Consider the following 26,736-nt stretch of genomic DNA (forward strand, 5'->3'; position numbering starts at 1 on the left):
ATGTGGAGGTTATAGTTAACGTCTTGAGACGGGGAACCTATGTCAGTACGGTGTTAGTAATGTGAGTGGCTATAGCTCATTCGGACTAGCTGTTCGAGTGAATGCGTTGATGTATTCGTTGCACTCACTAAAATTTCACCTGGTTTGACATACTGGGTGATTACGAAGATATGCAAATATTTTAATATGTTATTCTACAAGTAAAACTAAAGAAAAAAGTTCATATAAACATAGGTCCGCAAATGTTTAGTTACGGGTTACAGTTAATAAAAGATTTTGCCTGAAATTTAGCAACTTCGCTAATATGAAGCCATCGCAAAACTGTACTAGGTTAAAGTAAAGCACGATTTCCATTTATTTTGTTGTTATTGGTCTGATGAACCTAATAAAACATGTCCCAGACGTGTATCTGCAGTAGTTTTCCAGAACATCCAGAGAAGCAAAGATTATTGTACAAGTAAACTTGTTTATTTTCCATTAAGAATAGAAACTGGCCACTGTGTTCCTCAAACCATTACATCACATCCCTCGGCTTCTGACATAGCGCATTATCTTGTTGAAAAATGCCACTGTCATCGGGAAAGATGACTGTCTTGAAGGGATGTACGTGGTCTGCAAAGTCCTTGGCTGTTATGGTGCCCTGCACGAGTTTTACCGCACCCATGGATGCCCACATAAATGTTCCTCAGAGCGTGATGGAGCCGCCGCCATTCTGTCCCTGTCTCTCAGTACGGATGTCAAGGAGCTGTTCCCCTTTAAGACTACGGATTTGTGCCTTCCCACGGGTATGATGAAGAAGGTTTTGGGATTCGCCAGACCACGTAACGCTCTGCCACTGTGCCAACATCCCTTGCCCATGGTGACGTGCCAAATTCAGTCGTAGTTGCCGATGTGGTATTAACACTGGCATATGTATGGGTCGCCAACTGCAGAGGCACATCATTGGGAGTGCTCGGTGCACTGTGTGTTCAGACACACTTGCACTCTACCCAGCGTTAAACTGTGTTGTTAGTTCCACCACAACTCGCCGTCCGTCCTGTTTATCCAGTCTGTTCACCCTACAACGTCTGACATCTGTAATGAGGGGTGGTCGCCCAACCCACGACATCTGGACGTGTAGTCACCTTGGTTTCGCCATGTATTGAAGACACTCACCACAGCACTTCTGGAACAGATGGCAGGTCGTGCAGTTAATGAAAAGCTCGTGCCGAGCTTCTGGGCGATCACAACCTGTCCTCCGTCAGACTCAGATAGATCGTGCGCCTTCCCCATTCTATACAAGGACAGCACGCTCACTGATACTACATGTATTGCGCGTGTGTTTGACTAGCTGTCATTCCTCGCCAGGTGACACTGCTATCGCCTGGCCGGGTTTATGTCGATAGTGGGTCGGTGATCATAATGTTCTGGTTGATCAGTGTGTGTGTGTGTGTGTGTGTGTGTGTGTGTGTGTGTGTAGAGAGAGAGAGAGAGTGAGAGAGAGAGAGAGAAGAGGGGTGGGGGGGTGGGGGGAGGGACACAACTTCAACGTGCACTCGTACAGTTGACTCCTGAAGGTCAGTAATCCGTTTGTCACTTGACGATGAATACCGTGCCAGATGTTTGACCATGTCAGGTAGGGGCCCAGAAAGAAGTTCTAAGGTTCGTTGTAGAGCGAGTACGTGAATCACGAGGATGCTTAATTTTTTGAGTTCAACTACAGCAACAGAATGGTCCCTAACAGTGTGAGGTGGTTTTAGATTTAATTCATGACATTTACGCAAAGTCTAGTAATGTAGAACTGTACACCACAGTCTTACCTCATCTTGCTGATCGAACACGCGTTAAGAAAGTTTCTTTCACCAAGAGGGTCAAAACCAGCTTCCTTTGGGTCACTCAGCACTGCAATTTCGTGCGCCACTGACATCGACCATGGTGGCGGGCAGGGCGTCACAGTACTTCCAGACATACCTTTACCATGGGTATCCGGTTAGAGGCGCCAAGATATCACGCTGCAACACCACTGCGCGTCTCAGAGACGCCCGTGGATGAAGGTTTCTGGTGAGCCTCTGGATATTCAACTTTAAAGGTGTGCTTATTCGATTCAAGTTCATCGACGCTCCTGGCCTTTAAGATAAGTAACTGCTGGCGCGCTGTTGCCAGGAATGACGACTCTAATAATTAGCTGCGCATTTGTCAGCGAACAACATCCGTCTGACGTAGAAGTATGAAACGTGAGCGTTTGCGGCAGGTGGGAGGGAGCTTCCCTGATACCGCGCGTGAAATTGCTGGCTCTGTAACCTGCAGAACATCTTTCTAAAACTGTCAGATCTGGAGGTTAATGCGCCGATAAACTGACAAAATAATGGCCATCGGGCCATCTTATACATCTTGTAAGTAGGCTGTTTAGGTTTTTATGTTGGTAACGCCACGTAGCAAAAAAGGGTTCAGATGGCTCTGAGCACTATGGGACTTAACATCTATGGTCATCAGTCCCCTAGAACTCAGAACTACTTAAACCTAACTAATCTAAGGACATCACACAACACGCAGCCATCACGAGGCAGAGAAAATCCCTGACCCCGCCGGGAATCGAACCCGGGAACCCGGGCGTGGGAAACAAGAACGCTACCGGACGACCACGAGATGCGGGTGCCACGTAGCACTCTGTATGAAAATCACTGACTGTGCTGTGTGCAGTCTGTGGCTGCTTGGTATTGTTGGAATATTCGCCTGTGTAGTGTTGGGCAGTTGGATGTGAACAGCGCGTAACGTTGCGCAGTTGGAGGTGAGCCGCCAACAGAGGTGGATGTGGGGAGAGAGATGGCAGAATTTTGAGAGCGGACGATCTGGACGTGTGTCCGTCAGAAAAAGGAAATTTGTAAGACTGGATGTCATGATATATATATATATATATATATATATATATATATATATATATATATATATATATATATATATATATATATATATAATGACTTTGGACACTATTAAGGTAAATACAATGTTTGTTCTCTATCAAAATCTTTCATTTGCTAACTATGCCTACCAGTAGTTCGTATATTCAGTAGTTAGAACCTTTTATTTAGTTGGCAGTGTTGGCGCTCGCTGTTTTGCAAAAGTTCGAGAAACGAATATTTTTGTGAGGTAAGTGATTCATGAAAGGTATAGGTTATTGTTAGTCAGGGCCATCCTTTTGTAAGGATTATTGAAAGTCAGACTGCGTTGCGCTAAAAATATTGTGTGTCAGTTTAGTGTTGATCAGAATAAGTAAAGAGAGAAATGTCTGAGTACGTTCAGTTTTGCTCAGCTGTTTAAAAATCAAATAACGTAGAGGTTTCCCAGCACTGATCTTTACAAATTTTTCTAAGGGGATGTTTCAATCTAACCATGCGTTCTACACATTTTACAATTACATACAGGCGGATTCAGCTGTACCTACCGTCGTCGTTATATGCAAAACGCAATGTTATAGCTGGCCTTCATCAATCATGCGCGAGATTTTCATATTATTTCGCTCGCTACATGCAAACTATTAGTCCTACAGAAAAAGTGAAATGGACATTTTTGTAGGAAATTTTATGGAATTAAATTTTGTATTGGGATACGTTTTCACTAGAGGTCGTATTCAAGAAAAGCGATCTTCAAACGCACCCTCACTAGCAGCCTCAGCCCCCACCTGTCAGGATGTTCATGGCACTCCCTCCTACCACTGCAAAATATTTGCGACTCAACGAATTATTTCCCATATTCGACCTTTTTTGTCTTCACTCACTGGTCCTATTACGCCACCGGCTTAGTCGAGAACTTACAAACTGTAAAGTTGACGTTGGTGTACAATTTACCTGACAAGTTTGTGAACATTAACAGCATAAAATAAATAATTACGTCGTTGTATTCGTCAGGGCTTGAGACGAAACAACTGTGCTCGTTAGGGTTAAGTCTGGATCGAATTGTCAACGTAATTCGTTTTAGCGTCACGTTTACGAAAGTAGTATTTCGTTTCTTACCGTCATGGGCACGTTTAAATTAGTAATGTTAACGAAATAGTCGACTATGGTGGCGGTGTAACAGCCCAATCAATAGAGACCAAAGAACGTCGAATATCGGGAATAGTTCGTGTAGTCGGAAAATTCTGTGCGATGGTAGGAGATAGTTCCACGAATAACATGCTAGAAATCCTGGCTGGTGAGGGATGTGTGTTGGTTGTGCATGCGTTTTAAAGCAATTTTTGTACATTTTTCTCGAATAACTGGAAACCCGTAGCCTCTAGTGAAAACGTACACCAGTACAAAACTTCACAACATTAAATTTCCTGCAAAAAGGTCCTGCTCATTTGCTCTGTAGGACGACCAATTCGCGAGCAGCGAGATAGCCTGTTAGAATCTCTTCGGTGTCAGAAATTTAAACCGCAAAGGTTTACCCGTCATGGACGGAAAGGTGCTGACGTACAACCCCTGAACACCACTGAACTGCTTCATTAATTCACGGGTGTTGCGTCGGATAATGTTGTGGAAGCTGCACAACATTTCGACAAGACAGCAGCTCGTCATCTTCAGGTGCTTACTGACATTTTGCTGCCATGGGTCGCCAATATACACCCTGACTCGCTAGTAAAGTACAGGCGCCAAGTTTACTCATTTCATAGACTCTGCGGCCACCAAGAGGATCAGGATGACGTTATAGCCTCTACCCTCGGCGCCTGCGCTTTTCTGGCGAATCAGCATATATATTGACGAACCATTGCAGCAACAAGTTAGTAAGCGCCTGAAGAAGACGAGTAGCTGTCTCGTCGAAACATTGTGCAGCCTCCACAAAATTATCCGACGCAACGCCTGTAAACCAATGAAGCAGTTACTATATCGGGAAAGTCTTAAATAGCACACGATTGAACTGGTTTACATTCCAAACGTTTCTGCACTGTTGCAGTGATTGAGAACATGTACCACTCTTCATCCGTCCGTCTGAAATGCACCCGATTAACTTCAGTCGATTACTAATAACCCAATGGCAGGCTAACTTTAATGTGACCGTGATCTAATACACTCCTGGAAATTGAAATAAGAACACCGTGAATTCATTGTCCCAGGAAGGGGAAACTTTATTGACACATTCCTGGGGTCAGATACATCACATGATCACACTGACAGAACCACAGGCACATAGACACAGGCAACAGAGCATGCACAATGTCGCCACTAGTACAGTGTATATCCACCTTTCGCAGCAATGCAGGCTGCTATTCTCCCATGGAGACGATCGTAGAGATGCTGGATGTAGTCCTGTGGAACGGCTTGCCATGCCATTTCCACCTGGCGCCTCAGTTGGACCAGCGTTCGTGCTGGACGTGCAGACCGCGTGAGACGACGCTTCATCCAGTCCCAAACGTGCTCAATGGGGGACAGATCCGGAGATCTTGCTGGCCAGGGTAGTTGACTTACACCTTCTAGAGCACGTTGGGTGGCACGGGATACATGCGGACGTGCATTGTCCTGTTGGAACAGCAAGTTCCCTTGCCGGTCTAGGAATGGTAGAACGATGGGTTCGATGACGGTTTGGATGTACCGTGCACTATTCAGTGTCCCCTCGACGATCACCAGTGGTGTACGGCCAGTGTAGGAGATCGCTCCCCACACCATGATGCCGGGTGTTGGCCCTGTGTGCCTCGGTCGTATGCAGTCCTGATTGTGGCGCTCACCTGCACGGCGCCAAACACGCATACGACCATCATTGGCACCAAGGCAGAAGCGACTCTCATCGCTGAAGACGACACGTCTCCATTCGTCCCTCCATTCACGCCTGTCGCGACACCACTGGAGGCGGGCTGCACGATGTTGGGGCGTGAGCGGAAGACGGCCTAACGGTGTGCGGGACCGTAGCCCAGCTTCATGGAGACGGTTGCGAATGGTCCTCGCCGATACCCTAGGAGCAACAGTGTCCCTAATTTGCTGGGAAGTGGCGGTGCGGTCCCCTACGGCACTGCGTAGGATCCTACGGTCTTGGCGTGCATCCGTGCGTCGCTGCGGTCCGGTCCCAGGTCGACGGGCACGTGCACCTTCCGCCGACCACTGGCGACAACATCGATGTACTGTGGAGACCTCACGCCCCACGTGTTGAGCAATTCGGCGGTACGTCCACCCGGCCTCCCGCATGCCCACTATACGCCCTCGCTCAAAGTCCGTCAACTGCACATACGGTTCACGTCCACGCTGTCGCGGCATGCTACCAGTGTTAAAGACTGCGATGGAGCTCCGTATGCCATGGCAAACTGGCTGACACTGACGGCGGCGATGCACAAATGCTGCGCAGCTAGCGCCATTCGACGGACAACACTGCGGTTCCTGGTGTGTCCGCTGTGCCGTGCGTGTGATCATTGCTTGTACAACCCTCTCGCAGTGTCCGGAGCAAGTATGGTGGGTCTGACACACCGGTGTCAATGTGTTCTTTTTTCCATTTCCAGGAGTGTAGATAAATGCTAATCGGGTTTAGTTGTTAGTCGTTTCTAATCAGCATGCGACTGCTCAATAATGTTAAACACATTGAAAAGGGTTTTCGTTTCTTGCAGTTCCCAATGGTAAGGTATTTTACACTATTTGAGGGATACATTCCGGTTAGACACAATTTGAGGCACACACTACTTTCGTCTTACAGTTTGTTAATCTCACCTTTGGTCAATACTTTGGTAAATCGGTACACATTGGGACAATGGTTAACACACATTATCCTCACTACAATCCAATCTGAGGCTGGCGTGGTTGACGTGAACACGAAGATTCAGCATAATGTAAATCGTGGAGCCCTTGTCAATAATACCACTTGTCACGATTCGGTATACTGTTTTAGTGAGGATCAACCCGCGGCGGTGAAGGCACTCACAAGCCGTACATCACTCGTTGCTCACTGGCTGGCTGCTGCACCCAGACTATGATCACATCCACCCACTTTGCTTTCGCGGCGCTTAACAATCGATTATAGCTATCGTGCGAGGCAAAATGTCTTTATCACTGAGTAAGGGATCGTGGACCCCATACACGTCGAATGGGGACATTACGCACTGTCGGCCTTCTTGGTGCCATTTGAGAGGGGTGGACTTCGTGCCAGCACCATCTGCACCAGCAGCATCTGCACAAATACAACACTTTACATAACATAGAGCATACATACTGTGGCGTATGCATACCGCCTAACGTCAAAATACTTAGAATCAGTGGTAGAAATTAGCTGTAAACAATTTTGACTGTTTTTCTCTCAGAGAAAGTGAATCATTTGCAGTTGTTAATACGCTATGCTGCTTCGTGAGTGTGACGCTTGGTACACTACGAAAATATGATTTCTCATGCACTAAATTCATTGTAATGCAATGGAAATACACGTAAGAAGCAAACAGTGGCGATTTTTTTTTATTTTCTGTTACTTTAAAGAAACTTTTTAGCTGACACAGGTGTTCTTATTGTTGTTGTTGTGGCCTTCAGTCCTGAGACTGGTTTGATGCAGCTCTCCATGCTACTCTATCCTGTGCAAGCTTCTTCGTCTCCCAGTACTTACTGCAACCTACATCCTTCTGAATGTGCTTAGCGTATTCATCTCTTGGTATTTTTACCCTGCACGCTGCCCTCCAGTGCTAAATTTGTGATCCATTAATGCCTCAGAACATGTCCTACTAACCGGTCCCTTCTTGTCAAGTTGTGCCACAAACTCCTCTTCTCCCCAATTCTATTCAGTACCTCCTCATTAGTTATGTGATCTACCCACCTTATCTTCAGCATTCTTCTGTAGCACCACAGCTCGAAAGCTTCTGTTCTCTTCTTGTTCAAACTATTTATCGTCCATGTTTCACTTCCATACATGGCTACATACAAATACTTTCAGAAACGACTTCCTGACACTTAAATCTATACTCGATGTTAACAAATTTCTCTTCTTCAGAAACGCTTTCCTTGCCATTGCCAGTCTACATGTTATATCCTCTCTACTTCGACCATCATCAGTTATTTTGATCCCCAAATAGCAAAACTCCTTTACTACTTTAAGTGTCTCATTTCCTAATCTAATACCCTCAACATCACCCGACTTAATTCGATTACATTCCATTATCCTCGTTTTGATTTTGTTGATGTTAATCTTATATCCTCCTTTCAAGACACTGTCCATTCCGTTCAACTGCTCTTCCAAGTCCTTTGCTCTCTCTGACAGAATTACAATGTCATCGGCGAACCTCAAAGTTTTTATTTCTTCTCCATGGACTTTAATGCCTATTCCGAATTTTTCTGTTGTTTCCTTTACTGCTTGCTCAATACACAGATTGAATAACATAGGGGAGAGGCTACAACCCTGTCTCACTCCCTTCCCAACCACTGCTTCCGTTTCATGCCCCTCTTATAACTGCCATCTGGTTTCTGTACAAATTGTAAATAGCCTTTCGCTCCCTGTATTTTACACCTGCCACCTTCAGAATTTGAAACAGAGTATTCCAGTCAACATTGTCAAAAGATTTCTCTAAGTCTACAAATGCTAGAAACGTAGGTTTGCCTTCCCTGAATCTTTCTTCTAAGATAAGTCGTAGGGTCAGTATTGCCTCACGTGTTCCAACATTTCTACGGAATCCAAACTGATCTTCCCCGAGGTCGGCTTCTACCAGTTTTTCCATTCGTCTGTAAAGAATTCGTGTTAGTATTTTGCAGCTGTGACGTATTAAACTGGTAGTTCGACAGTTTTCACATCTGTCAACACATGCTTTGTTTGGGATTGGAATTATTATATTCTTCTTCAAGTCTGAGGGTATTTCGCCTATCTCATACATCTTGCTCACCAGATGGTCGAGTTTTGTCAGGACTGGCTCTCCCACGGGAGTCAGTAGTTCCAATGGAATGTTGTCTACTCCAGGGGCCTTGTTTCGACTCAGGTCTTTCAGTGAATACCCTAAATGCTTTTCAGTCAGATAATTTGAACAGTTCCTAATAGACGAACGTTAACAGTGATGAGACCGCCGCAAGCAACGTGTGTCCAGCTGGTAGCGTAGTCTGATGTGTGATGGCCGCGATCGGGAGGAGTTGCACTGCAGTCCCCGCAATAGGCAGCAGCTATCTGGGCCACTAGCACGTCGGTTCTGTCGCAGCCGGCCGTGGTAGCCCAGTACGTATACCGTTCAAAACGATGCAGCGGCTTCACATTTGTCGAATAAGATTACGCTGTAGGTATCACGTAGTTCTGCTGTGTTTTCAAATGGATTAAGGAAAAATACATTGTAGGATATGCCAGGTCCTCGAGCAAAAAAAAAGTGCAGAGTACTGTGCGCAACGCACAACGAAAGTGACAAGTGACTGTACAGTGTGTCCCTCCTAAGTGTCGTCAGGCGCATTTTCTCTGCTGTTTCGGCTGATATTTGCAGTTTTGTTGTGTAGCTGGAGTGAGCCCAGACAATTAATACTGCTCATCACGTGTTTCATGCTACGCCGAGAGTCGACGGAAGGTGTCAGTTTGTTTCCCGTTACGAACCGCATTATTTTGAAAGCGAGATTTTAAGTGCCCACTCAATAGAGCGGCTCCAAATTAGTCAAGTGTGATATTCGTTTTATTCGAAGGAAGTAATTAAACTTCTAGTCATAAAACGCCCTAGAAAGATCATCGCAGCTCATATTGCTGATGTAGGGGGAAACGCGATGGGAAAAAAAAGTCAGCGAAAATTTTCCAATAGATGACGCTGTAAGTGTCTTAACGTAAGTGGAGTCGGCTGAAAATGACAGATGAATCGCAATATAACCTCTACAGTGTGACGTGCATGATTGCACAAGAATAAGATTTTCACTCTGCAGTGGAGTGCGCACTGATATGAAACTTCCTGAGAGATTAAAACTGTGTGCCGGACCGAGACTCGAACTCGGGACCTTTGTCTTTCGCGGGCAAGTGCGCTGCCAACTGAGCTACCCAAGCACGACTCACGCCCCGTCCTCACATCTGTACTTCCGCCAGTATCTCGTCTCCTACTTTCCAGAACTTCACAGAAGGTCTCCTGCCCGATAAAGGCAAAGATCCCGAGTTCGAGTCTCGGTCCAGCACACAGTTTTAATCTGCCAGGAAGTTTCATGGTTGCACAAGTTCGGCAGTTAGCAGTTGTGGCACTGTTACTTAGTGAAGTTCATCCACCACGGCAAAGTCGTACTACATCACACGGGAAAAATCGGTTTTTGATTCTCCTGAAGCCAAAAACTTCATAAAAAGCAAAATTACGTCGGTTTTTAACTGTCCTGAGGGTGAATACAGCATAAAAAGGAAAATGCCATCGGCTTCTAACTGTCATTTGAGAGGCGCAAGGCAAGTTCGAGCCGCGGGGAGTGGCCACGCGGTCTCAAGCGCCATGTCACGGACTGCGCGGCCCCTCTCGCCGGAGGCTAGAGTCCTCGCACGGGCATGGGTTTTTGTGTTGTTCTTAGCATAAGTTAGTTTAAGTAGTGTGTAAGTCTAGGGACCGATGATCTCAGCAGTTTGGTCCCTTAGGAATTCACACACATTTGAACATTTTTTGACAAATTCGATATGCTGTCCAACGATAGCGCGGGGTACCCGAGCGGTCTCAGGCGCCTTGTGGCGGTTCGCGCGACTCTCCCCACCGGAGGTTCGAGTCTACCCTCGGGCATGGGTGTCTGTGTTGTCCTTAATGTAAGTTAGTTTAAGTTAGATTGACTAGTGTGTAAGGTTAGAGACCGAAGAACTCAGCAGTTTGGTTCCATAAGACCTTACCACAAATTTCCCAAAAAAAGTCCCAATTTTTCGGCCACAAGTTAAAATCGAGAAACTGCACGTTCCACAACGAATCAGAGTGTCTCTGGGGTCACGTTCAGAATGTGTTGTTCTATGCGCACCCTCTGTTCACCTACGTACGTAACTGAAGCGCAGAACACAACATCTTTCAGATAACCCCCCGCCAGGAATCATAGGGATTAAGGCCAGGTGATATGGAAGGCTAAGCTGTAGGGAAATTACCACTGATAATTCTAGCATTTCCAAAATGCCTGTGCAGCAACCGCCTCACTGGGTGTGAAATGTGCGGAGGAGTGCCATCTTACATAAAAATGATTATACCCACTAATCAACGCTGTTGGAGGGTTGGAATGACGTTGGTACGAAAAGGACACTCAAAGTGTTTACCAGTGACGGTACAGATAACAGGACCCGCAGGACCCATCTCCTCGAAAAAATACGGCCACTCGATAAACGATACCGTCAACCTGCACCACACAGCCATATTTACAGAATAAAGTGGTACCGGTTGATGTGCGTGCCGATTTTCCGTTGCCCATATTCTCCAATTCTGTGTATTGTCAAGTCCTTGGAAATGGGCTTCGTCTGTCAACAGAATGTCCCATGACCATTCATTGTACACTCCCATGTGAGCAAGAAATTCAAGGGCCAACATTTTTCTTGCTGGCAGGTCAGCAGAAACTGACAGGAGTGATTTTGTGTGATTAACTATGCAGAATATTTTGTAAGATTTTATGCACAGTGTTCACAGTCATGTCCGACGTTCGGGCAATTCCTCGTGCCTGCAAGTTTGCGTACCTGTAATGCTGGGGCTACATCTTTGACTGATGTCGGATCAATTGCTTCCCTCCCTCAGCCGCATTGACTTCAAAAGAACGTATCTTTTCGAATTTCGTAATTATTCTCTTCAGACTGTTAGCAGATGTCGGACCAAGCCTTTTTTCATACCCTTGAGTGTCCGGAACTTCTGCAAGACTACTGACGCACAGTCACCGTTCTTGTAAACGAGCCGTACCGGCAATGATGGACAGGGTCATGTTGGGCGTCTCCGACGCAAAGTAAGCCGCGCTGCGTCGGTGTGCATATTCTGATGCTTACAGCGCCATCTATTTGTCAAATTTTCGTTAAATTTTTGTTTGTCCCATGCGTCCATAATATGCTGTATAAATATCACTCTGGGCTAATCTGGGAGAGCTCTATCGAGTGGGTACGCAAAATTCCTCTTTAAAAATAATTTTGTTTGTAACGGGAAAGAGAGCGATATTTTCCTTCGACCCTGGACGTCGCGTGAAATTCCTGATGACCAAAATTTATTTGGGCTGACTTCAGCTTCACATTAGTTATTTCATGTGGCTCAGTGACCTGCTCGTACAAATGTTTCTATTCGACGCCGTTTCGACGACTTGCGTGTCCCTGATGTCCTAAAAAGAAGACTGAAAAATCCATGGTCCGATCGAGATTCGACCCCGCAACATCTCGGTTTCCAAGCGCACCCTTTACCACTTTACCACTGGGGCCAAAACCTGGAATATAAGACACTTTGCAAAAACGAAATTGAAAATATATGCTGAAACACAAGAGAAAGTCTAACTGATGACTCTTAGGAGGAACACCCTCTATCCAGTGCTGAACCATAAAATTGCAACACCATGAAGACAGCGTGCAACATACATCAAACTGCAACGAAAGTCAAAATCGTCCAGTGTTCTAATTACAGATCACGTTACTAAATACCACCGACCACGTATCGGCCTCCTTTGATCTTGCGGCCGCCAAATAAAGCATCAAGTGGCGGCATTATGTTCAAAAAATGGTTCAAATGGCTCTGAGTACTATGGGCTTAACATCTGAGGTGATCAGTCCCTAGAACTTAGAACTACTTAAAACTAACTAACCTAAATCCATGCCCGAGGTAGGATTCGAACCTGCGAACGTAGCGGTCGCGCGGTTCCACACTGAAGCGCCTAGAACCGCTAGGCCACAGCGGCCGGCGGCATTATGTTGATCGGGAAATTCCAGATTCGCTTCCTGTCTCTGTCTTTCTCAAGAGGCCACTTCCTGGTTGTCTGTGTGAACCAACGTCCCGAAACATGCAGACGAAGATTTGCATCTCTCCACAGAATACAGTATTCCTATTGGCTAACACTGGAGATAAAGGAAGGATAAAGGGAGAGCTGATACAATTCAGTGTCAAAAGTAGAGTGAAATAAGCCATTTGCACTACCCTTTCAAATTAATTGTTTAACAATTTATAGCAGTCAAATAGATCGCCTAAAACACTCAGCTCCACCTTACGGTGATCCTTCTTCGTAGTAAAACATATTTTCAACGTTTGGGTATCACACACAAACACCACGCAAATTAAGTAGTACGTGCTTGGATATGTGTTCTTTCCGGAAATCACTAAATGAATCATTCTATCTTTTGTGCCAGAGGGAGACGTCATTCACGGGGAGCTATGATTCTTCATATTATTTACGGCTCTATGACTGTTGACCATCATCCTCTTATTACGAAACATGTAATCTTAAAACATGTGAAATGTGATTCCTATTGGATGCAAGGCAGATGGCGCTCGAACTGAGATGTAAATAAATGAGACGATTAAAAAGTTTCTGTTCGAAGGCCGCACTAACCCCTTGTCTACATGTTGGCTATGATGGCGGGTTCGAATCCTGTCTCGGGGTCGGCCTCTGTGGCCGAGCGGTTCTAGGTGCTGCAGTCCGGAACCGCGCTGCTGCTATGGTCGCGGGTTCGAATCCTGCCTCGGGCATGGATGTGTGTGATGTCCTTAGGTTAGTCAGGTTTAAATAGTTCTAAGTCTAGGGGACTGATGACCTCAGATGCTAAGTCCCATAGAGCTCAGAGCCATTTGAACCATTTGAACCTACATGTTGGTACTTATATACCCGCGTCAGAGTCGCGCTGGGTTGCATATACACTGCAGCAACGCCTTCAATCAGATTACCCGTTATAGCTTACGCACGTACACGAGCTCTTGTGCAATCGACCAAGCGCCGAGATCATGACTGTGGAGAAAACACAACTTAGCATGTTTCTACATTAAGAGCTAGTTGCCAAGTTTACCACCTCGCTGATTGCCAGTAATCTGACGCGACTTCATTACAGTTTTTAGCATGATTGCCTCACAGATACACACATCATTATTTAAAGCGAGGCTCCAGCCAAATTTATTCGCCAAATAACTAATATAGGTCGTTTCAGGAAAGGTGGTAAATTTTTCAGGAAACAGCATCATGAACTAACTCCATTTACAAAAGTAATACAGACCTCAGCCCGCATTTTGGCATTATAGCTATTTACTCGCTTAATGCTTACGATTACATGTCCGACTACTTGTAAGCCAAGCTCGTCAACGACCGATATTTGAAGGATTAATTCAGTGGTGCAAGAGTATAAAATTTTTACCCTTTCTTGATCAGTCCAACTTTAATTAAATTAGCGAACTCACCGATAACTTTACATAATAACAGCCACTTACTAATACATCCTTTGCTAATAAACCGCGATGAAATTCTGTGAGTACCGACTTTACCGCGGAAATCAAAGTGCAGACTTTGACTCTGATGTTATCAGCTAGCGAGACAGCAGTTTTTGATATTTAGCTTGGACACTACAAGTTCGTAAAACAATACACTACTTTTTCACAAATGCTACCGTGACATTTGATTACAGGATTCGTTTCCGAAAATCATTTCATTCCGGTGTACAATGTCATAGGTTGTTTCCTAGCCGCAGCATACCGAAACTGCTGTTCAGTCACATTTGTAATGAAATTCCTTTGGCTGGTCACTAAGGCACACTAAGGCTAAACGCGCAACTGAGCAAAACTTCGATGTAGGAGAAGTCGATAAAGCGAGTTCGTCTGGCATACTTCAGTACGTATGGGTGTAGAACGTATAGAAATATGGCAAAAATTACATCGACGTGGCTTATAGCCTTTTTGTTATCAATGGGTGCAACACTTTCACTCAGGAGACAAAGCTCAACACTTGCAATTTTATCTGTGGGTAATGGCCAATCACAGACTAATTTCACGCATATTGTTCACAGATAAAGCTACTTTCACTGGTGACGCATATCGGTGAAGAGATATGCTGCATCATCGTTTCTCTGTAAACGTGTAGTACTGTGTTGTTATCGGTGAACTAGTTTGCTATCTTATAGCTCTAACGTGTGGAGACTTCAAGCAAAATGACTTGCCACTGCTCTGGAAGAGCAGAATTTGGCTACAGGTTTGGACATTTTTGCTTTCGGTTTGACACAGTCCCTGCACTTCCGGCCTGTAACACATCATTTAAACCCAAAACTTCATGAGCGGAGCATCGCCCGCATCAATAACTTTTCTGCAAAATGTCTAGATAGCCGGTGGTTGGATTTATGAAAAATGCATTGTTATAAATTATCCGGCAAGAATAGATAGCTCTAATAAACTATTTGTGACATTTATACAGAACATTAAAAGAGCTGCAACGCCGCACCAACCGAACAGGGAACACATTTATGTGAATATTTTACCTTGAAATTGTACGCACCTGGCGGGGCATTTTGCCTTTCTTCCCGAAACACAGAATTAGTGGTTGATCTGAGTCGGTGTAAGGAGAATACTTAAGACAAACGAGTTGCTGTAAATGCTTTCTGATGGTGGGTGACCTCCTACTATCGCATCGGACCTCCTCTTGCTCGGCGTAGTGCAGCAACTCGGCGTGGAAGGTAGGAGACGAGGTACTGGCTGAAGTAAAGCTGTGAGGACGGGGCGTGAGTCGTGCTTCGGTAGCTCGTTGGAAGTCCCCTGCAGAAACACTGAGCCGGCCGCAGTGGCCGAGCGGTTCTAGGCGCTTCAGTCCGGAACCAAGCGGCTGCTACGGTCGCAGCTTCGAATCCTGTCTCGGGCATGGATGTGTGTGATGTCCTTAGGTTAGTTAGGTTTAAGTAGTTCTAAGTCTCTGAAACTGATGACCTCAGATGTTAAGTTCCATAGTGCTTAGAGCCATTTGAACCATAAAAAAAACAAAAAAACAAAAAATTGAGCTATGCTGTCTCTATAGCCGTCCGTGATTGCGGAATTGTTGCCGGACCAGGATTTTGTGCTGAACTGACCACTATGTTTGGTGATCGTCATGTCGGGTGATCTGGGTGGCCAAATCATTCGCTCGGCTTGTGCAGAATGTTCTTCAAAGCGATCGCGAACAACTGTTGTCCGGTAACATGGCGCATTGTCTTCCATAAAAATTGCATCCTTGTTTGGGAAGAAGAAGTCCATGAATGGCTGCAAATTGTCTCCAAGTAATCTAATATAACCTACCATTTCCATCCAATGTTCGGTTCAATTGGATCGAAGGACCCAGTTCATTCCGCGTAAACACGAACCACACCATTACGGAGCCATGACCAACTTACACGGTGCGTTGTTCAGACCTTGGGTTTATGGCTTCGAGGGGTCTGCGCCACATTCGAACCTTACCATCAGCTCTGACCAACTGCAATCGGGACTCAACTGATCAGGCCACGGTTTTCCAGTCGTCTGGGGTCCAACCGATATGGCAACAAGCCCAAGAGAGGCGGTGCATGCGATGTCGTGCTGTTACCAAAGCCACTCGTGTCGGTTGCGTGCTGCCGTAGCCAATTCAAGCCAAATTTCGCCGCATTGTCCTAACGGATAAGGTCGTCGTACGTCCCACACTTTTGACACTGTGGATCTCGCAATATTGAATTCCCTAACGATTTCGGAAATTAAGTGCCCCCATGCGTCTAACCCCAACTACCATTCCGCCTTCAAAGTCTGGTGATTCTCGTCGTGCGCTCACAATCACGTCTCACGAATGAGCAGAGTACAGATGACAGCTCCGTCAATGCACTGCCATTTTATACCTTGTGTACGCTATACCACCACCATCTGTAATGTGCACATCGCTATCCCACGACTTTTATCACCTCAGTGTGTGATTGCCTGTCTCATAGGCGACCACTCATCTACTTTGCGGCTAAGGTACACAGACCGACCAAGATATGATAGCCTCTGCCCACCACGAACTTGAACGCAGCCTGGTTGCGTTGCGGGCTACTGATCCGCTAAGGAAAGTATCCCGTCAGTCCAAAAACGTTTTGAGACTGTATTAACAAAAAAGAGAGAAAAAAAGATCTGTAACTATGTTATAGGCCATTTTAATTATTTTAATTCTGACGAAGGCTCTCTTCCAAGTGTTGAAACCTGGTCAATAAGACTAAAAAATTTTGCGACCGAGGGCTCATTTGTTTCAATTTTAATTTAGAAACGGCCATTGAACCAAGGAGCCATGTTTAAAACTTTGCGAGAAAAGAGAGAGAAGGTAAGATGTTGGTTTCAGTGCACCAGGTGTTCTACATAGCTACCTCCCACTTGAGTACAACGTTCATAACCATGCGAAACTGTCAGGAATGTCCCTGTTTGTAATGTTGTTCATCTTGCGCGTCACATTCGTTGAATATTGGTTGCGTCGTCTAAGCGTTTACCCATTATGTGAATTTCTGCAGTCATCCGTTATGATTTTTTCAAAAAAAAAGATCTGTTCACGTTTTACATTTCAGTTAAGTAGCGACAGGTATCTTCCCGTTGTTTGTTGTTTTCGTTCGGGAGTCGAGATATGCGGTACAAACTTTGTACACACTTTTCTCTTCTTCGAAGCATTCTGTAGAAGGCATCGAAAACTTGCTTTAGAGATGTCGCTTCATTGCGATTTGTGACACAACAACGTTCACACACTGCTACTCCAAGGCCACAAACAACGGGTCCGTAATTAAGGAGAATTGCGTGACAGGGGCCGCATAACTCAGGAAACGTAGCAAGGACATGTCGATAACATGCGACGTAGAATTGCTGTTGTTTCGAGTTCCAAAGGCGGACCTACACATTCAGCAGGTCGTCATTATGTTTCGGCTCATCACTGTATGAGTAATCTAGTTACAAGTATGGCCAACTCCATACTTTTTAAGAACTGGAAGTTTATGCCTGCCTTGTAAAGATAATAGACAGTCAAAATCTGAGCTTATAGTCCGATTTCAAGTAGTCGGCGTTTGACCGCTAGCGACCTGCTCTCGTCAGTAGTACACCAATGGCGGGGAGCCAAGGGTGGCTATACGATAGTTTGTGGGGGAGGGTATAACGACTCCTTTTCTTACTAGGCTAATTACTGTTTAGCTCTACAGGGCCATTGTACTGAAATGTTTCCCCACACCACCTAGTATTGTCTTCCTATTTGTGTGAGTAACTGTATGTTCACTGTTGTGGGTAAATACATACAGCGTACACAGGGCGGTGTGTGAAACTGATGGCGATTACACGCTTCCGCTGTTGTATAAATCTGCTCCAGATGCTGCAGATACCGTGTTGAGCTGAAAGTGGTAACCAAAATACGGAGAAATATTCTTCGGGGCTCTGTTGCATAGCAATCAGATTGCTTTCAGTTCTGAGAAATGTCCAGTTACTATTGTGGATTTGAATGATCCATGAAGTGACTTCTTTTCCGAAGAAAACATCGAACTATTTCACTAGAACTGAACGCTCCCGTCGGAACTGTTCTCAACTGGTGTTTATTAGTAAATCACAATAGCAGTACATCGCTGGGTGTATAATAAGACGTACCTTCTTGAAATGAACAATATTTTATTGTTCTATTAACTGATTTCCTTCCATATGCACTTATATTTTACAATGTGAATCAAAAACTCGCAATGGCGTCGATTTTTTTACATCACAAGCATGGCTCTCCTCCCCTAAAAAAATTACTCTTAACAAGAACAAACAAAAGAACTCTATATCCTAAGAATAATTATGTGAGCGCTGTCCGCCACAGAGTAATAAACAATATCTTTGTCTCTCTCTCGCACTGTCACAGCAAGTTACGCTGCATGATACATCATAAGGGGCGGGGAGGCAAGACCTGGGGGAGTATTTTTAATACTCTGGAAGAAAAATGGCGACTTGTAAGTAGCCACAAAAAAGTTCCAGTTACGGCCCCGTTAAAAACCTGCATAATACCGACTTTTAAATCATTTTATTGAAAGAAAAACACAACTAAACTACATTTTTTTTGCCTGGTAACAGAGACCTTTAATCGCCACAGCCATATAGTTTCGTTTGATTAAAGCATCTGTACCTTGGTTTCAGGTGAAATTCATCGTTTCGTTTGATTCTGAGGTGCTATTCCAAAACAGTTGGAGAGCCTCTGCAATGATCTTCGAATTTAGGGGGAATAACAACGGGCTGAGACATGAACAGGAATTTCGACTGAGGAGGGAGCCTGCAGTGATAGTCCGTGCGGCTGTGAAAACCATTGTGCCAGTCTGGCCAGTTCCGACACGTAGTACAAATTTTCATTCATCGCTTCAGTCTGCATAGATATATATTTTTACCTTTTCCAAAGAGATAGCGGGGGGGTGGGAGGGGAGGGGGATGGGGGGGACGTCCCTCGTTGTCCTCGTGTATGAGCTCTCTTACGGGGAGCCTCACATAGTCGCCTCCCACAATGTTGTCACTTCTGCTGTGCAGAACATCGTGCCTGCTAGCTCTCAGGTAGGAAAGTTTTTCGGACGCAGCAGTTTCCGCTATATCTAGAAAATATGTAACTCCGACCCAAATGAAAATTAAGAAAAAATTTTTGACTTAGTTAATGTACGATAAGTGAAGTTTTTAACTTTTCCGTCATTTTTTAAGAGATAGAGACTTTAAAGCGAATTTTAATCGCCGCGGAGAACGAAGCGCTGTGACGGTTGCCTGCAGAACATAACTTCTCGTGAAAAAGGTGGCAAATTTAGACCTTAAACGTCGGATGCCAAACAGTTTAAATCAGCCTATATGTAGAAAAAGTATAAAGATGGACAGAAATATGTTAACTTAGCGTTAGAATCTCGGTCTAAGGTACAAAAGCGTTCAATATCAATTTTTTTTATAATTTGGATTTAGTGCGATTGTACGCTTAATAACAACTTCTTAAAAAAACGCGCATGTACCATTTTGTTTTTTTGAGTCTGTTACTTAGAAGAATGGCCAAATCTATACTTGCATCTCAGTTTTCTTAAACTCTGGAAAAACCGACGTTAGAATTCCTACATCAATTCTATTTCTAGGTCCACTTCATTACAAAATACAGGTGTTGTATAAAAGCCGGCCGCGGTGGTCTAGCGGTTCTAGGCGCGCAGTCCGGAACCGCGTGACTGCTACAGTCGCAGGTTCGAATCCTGCCTCGGGCATGGATGTGTGTGATGTCCTTAGGTTAGTTAGGTTTAATTAGTTCTAAGCTATGGGGGACTGATGACCATAGATGTTAAGTCCCGTAGTGCTTAGAGCCATTTGAACCATTTTTTTGTTGTGTAAAAATATGGGAACATCGCAAGAAATGGATGCTTGGATATAATTGCAGATGCTAGCTAAACGTATAGGTTGTGTTGTCCGTGACCAAGAACGGAACCTGTGCAATGTCATCAATATGTTGCGAGAGTGAGTCGTGTTCAGAACAGTGTTCTGGGAGTACATTACGTCGGAGCTCAGTGACTTCCGACGTGGGCAAATCGTTGGTGCTCGTATGTTGGATGCTTACGTTGCTGTATAGAGAGGCACCGCGTCGAAGATTTACATGGGAAAGTGGAAAAGAATCGTCGGCTAAGTCATTAAAGCGGCCGAAAGTGTGTGTTGAGCGATCGTCACGGCCGGTCACTGAAGAGCATTGTGACGAACAATAAGAGGGCGACTAGTGCAAAAGTCACTGCAGAACTGAATGTCGTACTCGCGAACCCTATCAGCACCGGAACAACACGAAGAGTGCTCCAGGAGCAGGATACTGCAGGACGAGCTGGAATTTAAGAACCACCTGTCACTGATGGAAATGTGCATAACAGGAAAACGCGGTACCGAAGCCATAAAACATGGACTGTGCAACAATGGAAGGGAGTAATTTGGTCGGATGAGTCATGTTTCACAGTGTTTCCAACTTCCAGCCGAGTCTACGTCCCAAGAGTTAAACATGACGAAGGTTGGGTGATGATTTGGGGCAGCCGTATCGTCCTGTTCCATAGCCCCACGGTTACCCTGCAAGGCCGCATTTCTGCCAAGGATTATGTGGCCACTTTCACTAATCAGGTCCATCTCATGGTAAAATGTTTACTCCCCGATGGTGATACTGTGTTCCCAGAGGACGGGGCCCCTGTGGACGCAGCTCGCATCGCCTAAGATTGGTTTTGTGAGCACGAGGAATTATCGCATCTCGCCTGATCATCACAGTCACCAGATCTCAATATATAATGAACATTTCTGGTCTACTTTGGAGAGAAAGGTGAGTGGTCGCCGTCCTCCTCCATCATTGTTATCTGAACTTGTCACTAATGGGCAGGAAGAACGCTATAAATTCCGTTTGAAAACCATACAGGACCTATTTTCATTCATTTATAACTGAAACCTGTTTTGAATGCCAACGGTTTTCCAACATCGTTTTATACTGTTAATGGGTTGTGTTTGTGGTATTTCGACTTTTGTCCACTCCCTGTATGTACTATAGGAAGACGCGTACGATATTTTCTGCCTCTACTCTCTAATAATTTCCGAGAAACTAATTTCGTCATATTTGTAATTGGACTGATCATACTAATCTCGCGAAAACAGTAGGGATCAGTAGGTACTATCAATGCGACATATATTAGTTTTTCTTCCATGCTGATTACTAAAATTTCTAGTCAGAGTTCTACTCGTGCAAATTTTTAAACGAAGCACTCAGTATCGGTCCTTGTTTAACATATGAACGAAGTAAAATCGTTTAGTGTGGCAACTTAACTAGCAAACGCCTACTTGCTTGCTATTTTTTATTGATCAGTCAACTGTGATATCTACTGCGATACTGTTTGTCGTATTTCATATCGCGACGTTGTATCAAGTCAATCACCCTTAGAATTAGCTGGTTTCCGCGCAGAAAGAAGCTTTCAGACTAGATAATGTCACTGACGACCTACATAGGAGCAGCCTTTCAAAATAATTTTAAAAAATCAACTGCATTTGTATATATTTGAGCATATTATGATACAAAGACGTTCAAATAATATCATGCAGAAAAACAGTCCAACTTATTAATAGAATTCTTGCTGGCAGGTCATTCCTGGTCATACTGAGCAATGGAGTAAGCTTTTCGACTACACTAAATGATGAACTACCTCAGGGATCTATCCTTGCTCCACTACTGTTTAGTCTCCAATATACCTGAAACTAGGTCTCGTAGGTTTGGATGAACCGATGGCTGGGTGATAGGGGTGGGACATCGGAATTTTGTAGAAACAGAAGGTATCTTAACATCTGATCTGAAGAAAATGGGAACATACCTCTAGAGATGGAAACTGAAACCAAACCGCAACAAGACAGAGACGGCTTGCTTTCATTTGTCCAAAAGAGCGGCAAATACGCAGCTTTAGGTATATTTTGCTGACAGACTACTTCACCAGAGTAGGGGTTACACATACGGGGCACTGTCCCCCAAAAATTATCTGAAAAGCTCTGCGCACTTCACCACTTGATGTAGTCTACTAATGCAGAATCTGGTGCTAATGTATAGCTTAGTAGTGCACGGGCACAAACGCTCGACGTTCACCTGAACAGCACAACGAGAATTATCAGTTGTACACTAAGATCAAACCCCAACGAATGGCTGTCCATACTGCGCCACACTGCGCTCCCAGGATTTCGACGAAAGCATCTCTTCTGCGTGAGTTTAAACGCATACAAGGCAACCCGCAACTCCATACACATCAAGTCGCGGTAATCCTAGAAATAAACCGGCTTCGATCGAGAGAACCATGAGAGGCTTGCACTTCACATCGTCAGAACCTGCCCTACATTCGAAAAAAAAACCCTCTACCTTCGTTCAATCGCGCAAAAAGTTGGCAAGTATCAGCAGAATACGCACCAATAATGGCAGAAGCATCGGCTCTCTTCATAGATGGGGTAAGGCTACATCTCGAAAAGGCGATTGTGGAGCAGCCAGGCAAACCGTTTGTCGCATTGTTACAGGATGTCCCAACAGGGCATATCGTGAAACTTTCGACTGTTTCCTGATGACAACGAACGACGCAATTGATTATATTGAAAACTAGCAAACCCGGCAATGCTTTGGAGGTGCTAAATTTGTGTGGGAATTGGATATACATCCTAAACTCCTTCTCCCCTCTCTCTGCCCATCTCGTCCATCCCCCTCTCTTAGTTCCTCTCCTCCTCCCCCCCAACCCTCTCTCTGTACATGTCTTCCTTCCCCTTCCACTCTCTGTGCATCGACGCCTCACCCCGCACTCTGTCCATCTCTTTAACCCCCCCTCCCTTTCTTTGTACATACCCTCCTGCCCCCTTCCACGTCCATCCTCTCTCCCCTGCTCTGTCAATCACCTCCTCTCCCCTCTCCGACCTTGAACCTTGTTTACCGTTATTGTGAACATAACCTCGATTGGAAATGGAAGGCACTTAAAATGAATGGGAAAATCGACTGGGATCATTGGTATGGGGTGCAAGGCATACCTTCAACTGCTGGATCTGTGAGGATAGTAGCTTCAATGACAGTGTTTCACGTAGTTCCAATCTGTGAATCGGTAGGGTCACAGAGCTTCGAACGATCAGATTGCGACGTAGTACGAGTATTATAACCATGAGCCGATAAGCCATAAATACACATGTACTCTTTTCTGTAATACCAACAGCAGGGATGAAAACAAAACAACATTATTGTGTATACAATTTTTGTTTGAAACTATATGTAAGTAGAAAGAATATACATGTGAGAAGTAATTTCTTTAATGGTTTAAGTGCCTACCCATCGTAGTTGAAACTGACTGAAAGAAAGAAAAGTAATCCGCACATTCTCGCAGCAGACACCACACCACGGCATTTTCTTTCTCACAATCAGTTTCAACAGAAAACTCGTACATCAGCATTTGAAAAAATATGTAGCCTATATCCTTCTGAATGAATAACAGTGTATCGTGTAAAAATTTGAAGTAAATAGGTCAAGAACTTTTCGAGATTTTTGGTAACAATGTTTCCCTGTGTATATTACATATACATTTATATGTTATATATAGTATACGTTTATTAGAGTATCGGGTAAAAATCTGAAGTAAATTAGTCAACTACTTTTGTACATTTTTGGTAACAACGTTAAACAACGACATGCCTTGACATAGTAGTATAGATTTAAATGTTTGTCTGTAAATTGCATGTGTTACTGTTTGTGTTACATTTGATGCTATGCTTGAAAAACCATACGATAAATAAATCACTTCAACCACGTGCCTTACAGTTGTTTCACTGTTTATTTGTTGCAAGGATTCTACTCAAGTCGAGACAGCGTATGCTTCAGTGATCGTCAAACCTATTTTGCTAAAGAGCCATTATGGACATTGTAGGCGACACATCGGTCGCATAGGAAGGATGGGCGGGGTATAGGAGCGAGTAACGGGAGTGGGGGGGGGGGGGGTTAAGGTAGCCATTCAAAGAGAAACTAAATTTTCACAAAACATGGTTATTGATGGAAGCTTACCACTTCCTCATTTTGAATCTACATATTACAAGGAATCACACTAACTATTTTAAAGTGAAAAAATAATAATATATAGGGACTACATAAATTTTTCTGAAGGCTTACACAGTGATCAGTTTTTCGTACCTAGCTGGGCACTGTGGCCAGTGACATCGCAACATGTTTGTTTTTCTTATTTCTGCGCAAATTTCTAGGCATCATCACGCCCCAGTATGTGAAATAATACCGACTGGCTGCACCAGACCGTTTTCAATTGGACTTGGACCAAGTACATCAGAACGGAGACGGTTTAAAATAATATACCTGTATTAATTCAGGACTGTCATAAATGGATAGAATGGTGGATGATATTAAAGGGTTTGTTTCTTGGGGTGTAGGCCAAAAGATGTTGTTTAACCACTGGTGTTGTAGTAAGTTATTACTCCCCATTCCGATGAGGCAACAAGAATAATATAAATGACTTATGTTAAATCAAACACCTTCATAAACAAAAACGATTTTACTCGAAAATAACGGAGCAACCCTCTTCTGTCAATATCACTGACAACAATGTTAGAACTAGTCTGACAGTTTCTCGACGCTCTTCGGGTCAAAAAATATGGAATGACCACTTCTCCCGTTCTGGCCACTTTACCACGCCTTCCCGTGCCGATCTCACTGTCAACTGGTAACCTGCATGAATTAGCATCTTATATAAATTAATAGCGGTAACTGCAATACGAGACACGATCACAAATTTGTACTGATTGTTTTGAATGCCATTTTTCTTTTACTCATTGCATTGTCTTACGAGGGGCGACAAAAAAGTTTCCTTTTGAGGGTATTGCTGCAGCGTATACGCTCCCAGCGGGAATTCGATGCTGGTATACAAGCACCGACATGTAGACAAGGGTTTACTGTGACCTGAACTCGCATTCGGGAGGACGTCGCTTCAAATCCGCGTACGGCATCCACATTTAGGTTTTCTGTGATTTCCCTAAATCGCTCGAGGCAAATGCCGGGATAGTTCCTTCGAAAGGTCACTGCCGATTGCCTTTCCCATCCATGCCACAATCCGAGCTTGAGCTCCGACTTTAATGACTTCGATGTCAACAGGACGTTAAACCAAAATCTTACTGATATAAGAACGTAGGCTTCCGCGGCCGGTGTCATAGTGATTAAAATTCTTCTGGGTATTATGCCGCGTCATTGCTATAAACTAACAACAATAATAAACTAAAACCGACGTTTCGGCCGAATTGCAACGGCCTTCCTCAGGGCACAACTAAAATCTTACTTCCTTCTTCTTCTACAACAGACATAATTTGATTTCATATTAGTTGCTACAGATATGCACCACATTAGAATATGACCATCTCTATAATACGTAATCGCGAATCCATGTTACTTCCGTCTGATATTTTACCGTAGCTGGTAATCGACGCTAGTTGCGCACGCTCGTGAGTTGTCAACATTGGAAAACAATCAATAAGATATTCTGCCCTTCTCTTCTGTTTAACCTGCAGTGGCCGCGGTACACGCCACTTTGTTCCTGACGTAAGCGGCGAACTTTACTCAAGGCCGAATTCACCAACGTCAATTTAAACCATAAGAACCTAAAATATGACTGTCTCTGTAAGTATTTTTGTTTGCTACTGGCCAAGATAAATACTCTTAAGAAGCTATCAATGTTAGTTGACGATTTTAGATTCTGCTGTTAGTTGCAATAGCATATTATTACGCACGAACACTTGATTCGGGCCTCATGTGGTCCGCGGGCCGCAGTGTGACGACCACTGGCGTTTATTTATTAATGGCCAACTCTGCATGACATGAACAGTAGTAGCCCTTTCTAGAGCGTGTCAGATATCTGAAGTCGCGAACTCAAGTGCTGGGCGCAGGAGAGCCGCTACGGGCGGCTGCCTACCTGAAACTCGGAGAGCAGGCGCTGTCGGCGTGGAGTGGAGTGCAGAGGTGCGGTGTGGCCGGGCCGCCGTCGCGACGCGCTCTGAGCCGCCGGGCTGCCGGCTGCGCGCAGCTCCCTGCTGAATCACCGCGGCCGTGCGCGGCGCCTGCGATCCGCGAACCTCTGCCCAATCTGCAGCCGCCTGCGCAGCACACTGCCACTCGGCTCTGGAGCTAACATCGCAATTCACGTCTTTCAAGCCAGTCGGCAGCTGACTCTTAGAGACACTTACATCCACTTGCGACGGCATGACTTGGTCATCGACTCTACAAGGCACCGAAACTGTCGGATGGCCGTACTGATCCACAACTGCTAAATCGACGTCCACATCTGACGGTTATTGGCCGCAGGGTCCAATGCGCACACATCTGACTCGCATCTCTTAACTGCTCAGTCGATTTGACACCATGTAATCTCCCCAGCCACAGAAGTACTACACTACTGGCCATTAAAATTGCTACACCAATAAGAAATGCAGATGACAAACGGGTA

At 44.7% G+C, this 26,736-nt stretch overlaps 1 protein-coding gene across 2 annotated transcripts in view; it reads right to left on the bottom strand.

Annotated features, from left to right (window-relative positions):
* LOC126411067 (cytochrome P450 6k1-like) overlaps window positions 1–26,360 on the bottom strand; it is a 166,586-nt gene extending 140,226 nt beyond the window's left edge. Inside the window, exon 1 of one of the 2 annotated variants that reach the window (XM_050081337.1) lies at window positions 26,206–26,360. The gene's annotated coding sequence lies outside the window, so the exon portion shown is untranslated. The remainder of the gene's footprint in view (window positions 1–26,205) is intronic. The other variant, XM_050081338.1, reaches the window with a different exon arrangement.
* Between the last annotated feature and the right edge of the window lie 376 nt (window positions 26,361–26,736).

Source organism: Schistocerca serialis, chromosome 1 (assembly GCF_023864345.2).
Source record: "Schistocerca serialis cubense isolate TAMUIC-IGC-003099 chromosome 1, iqSchSeri2.2, whole genome shotgun sequence".
Taxonomy (NCBI): domain Eukaryota; kingdom Metazoa; phylum Arthropoda; class Insecta; order Orthoptera; family Acrididae; genus Schistocerca; species Schistocerca serialis.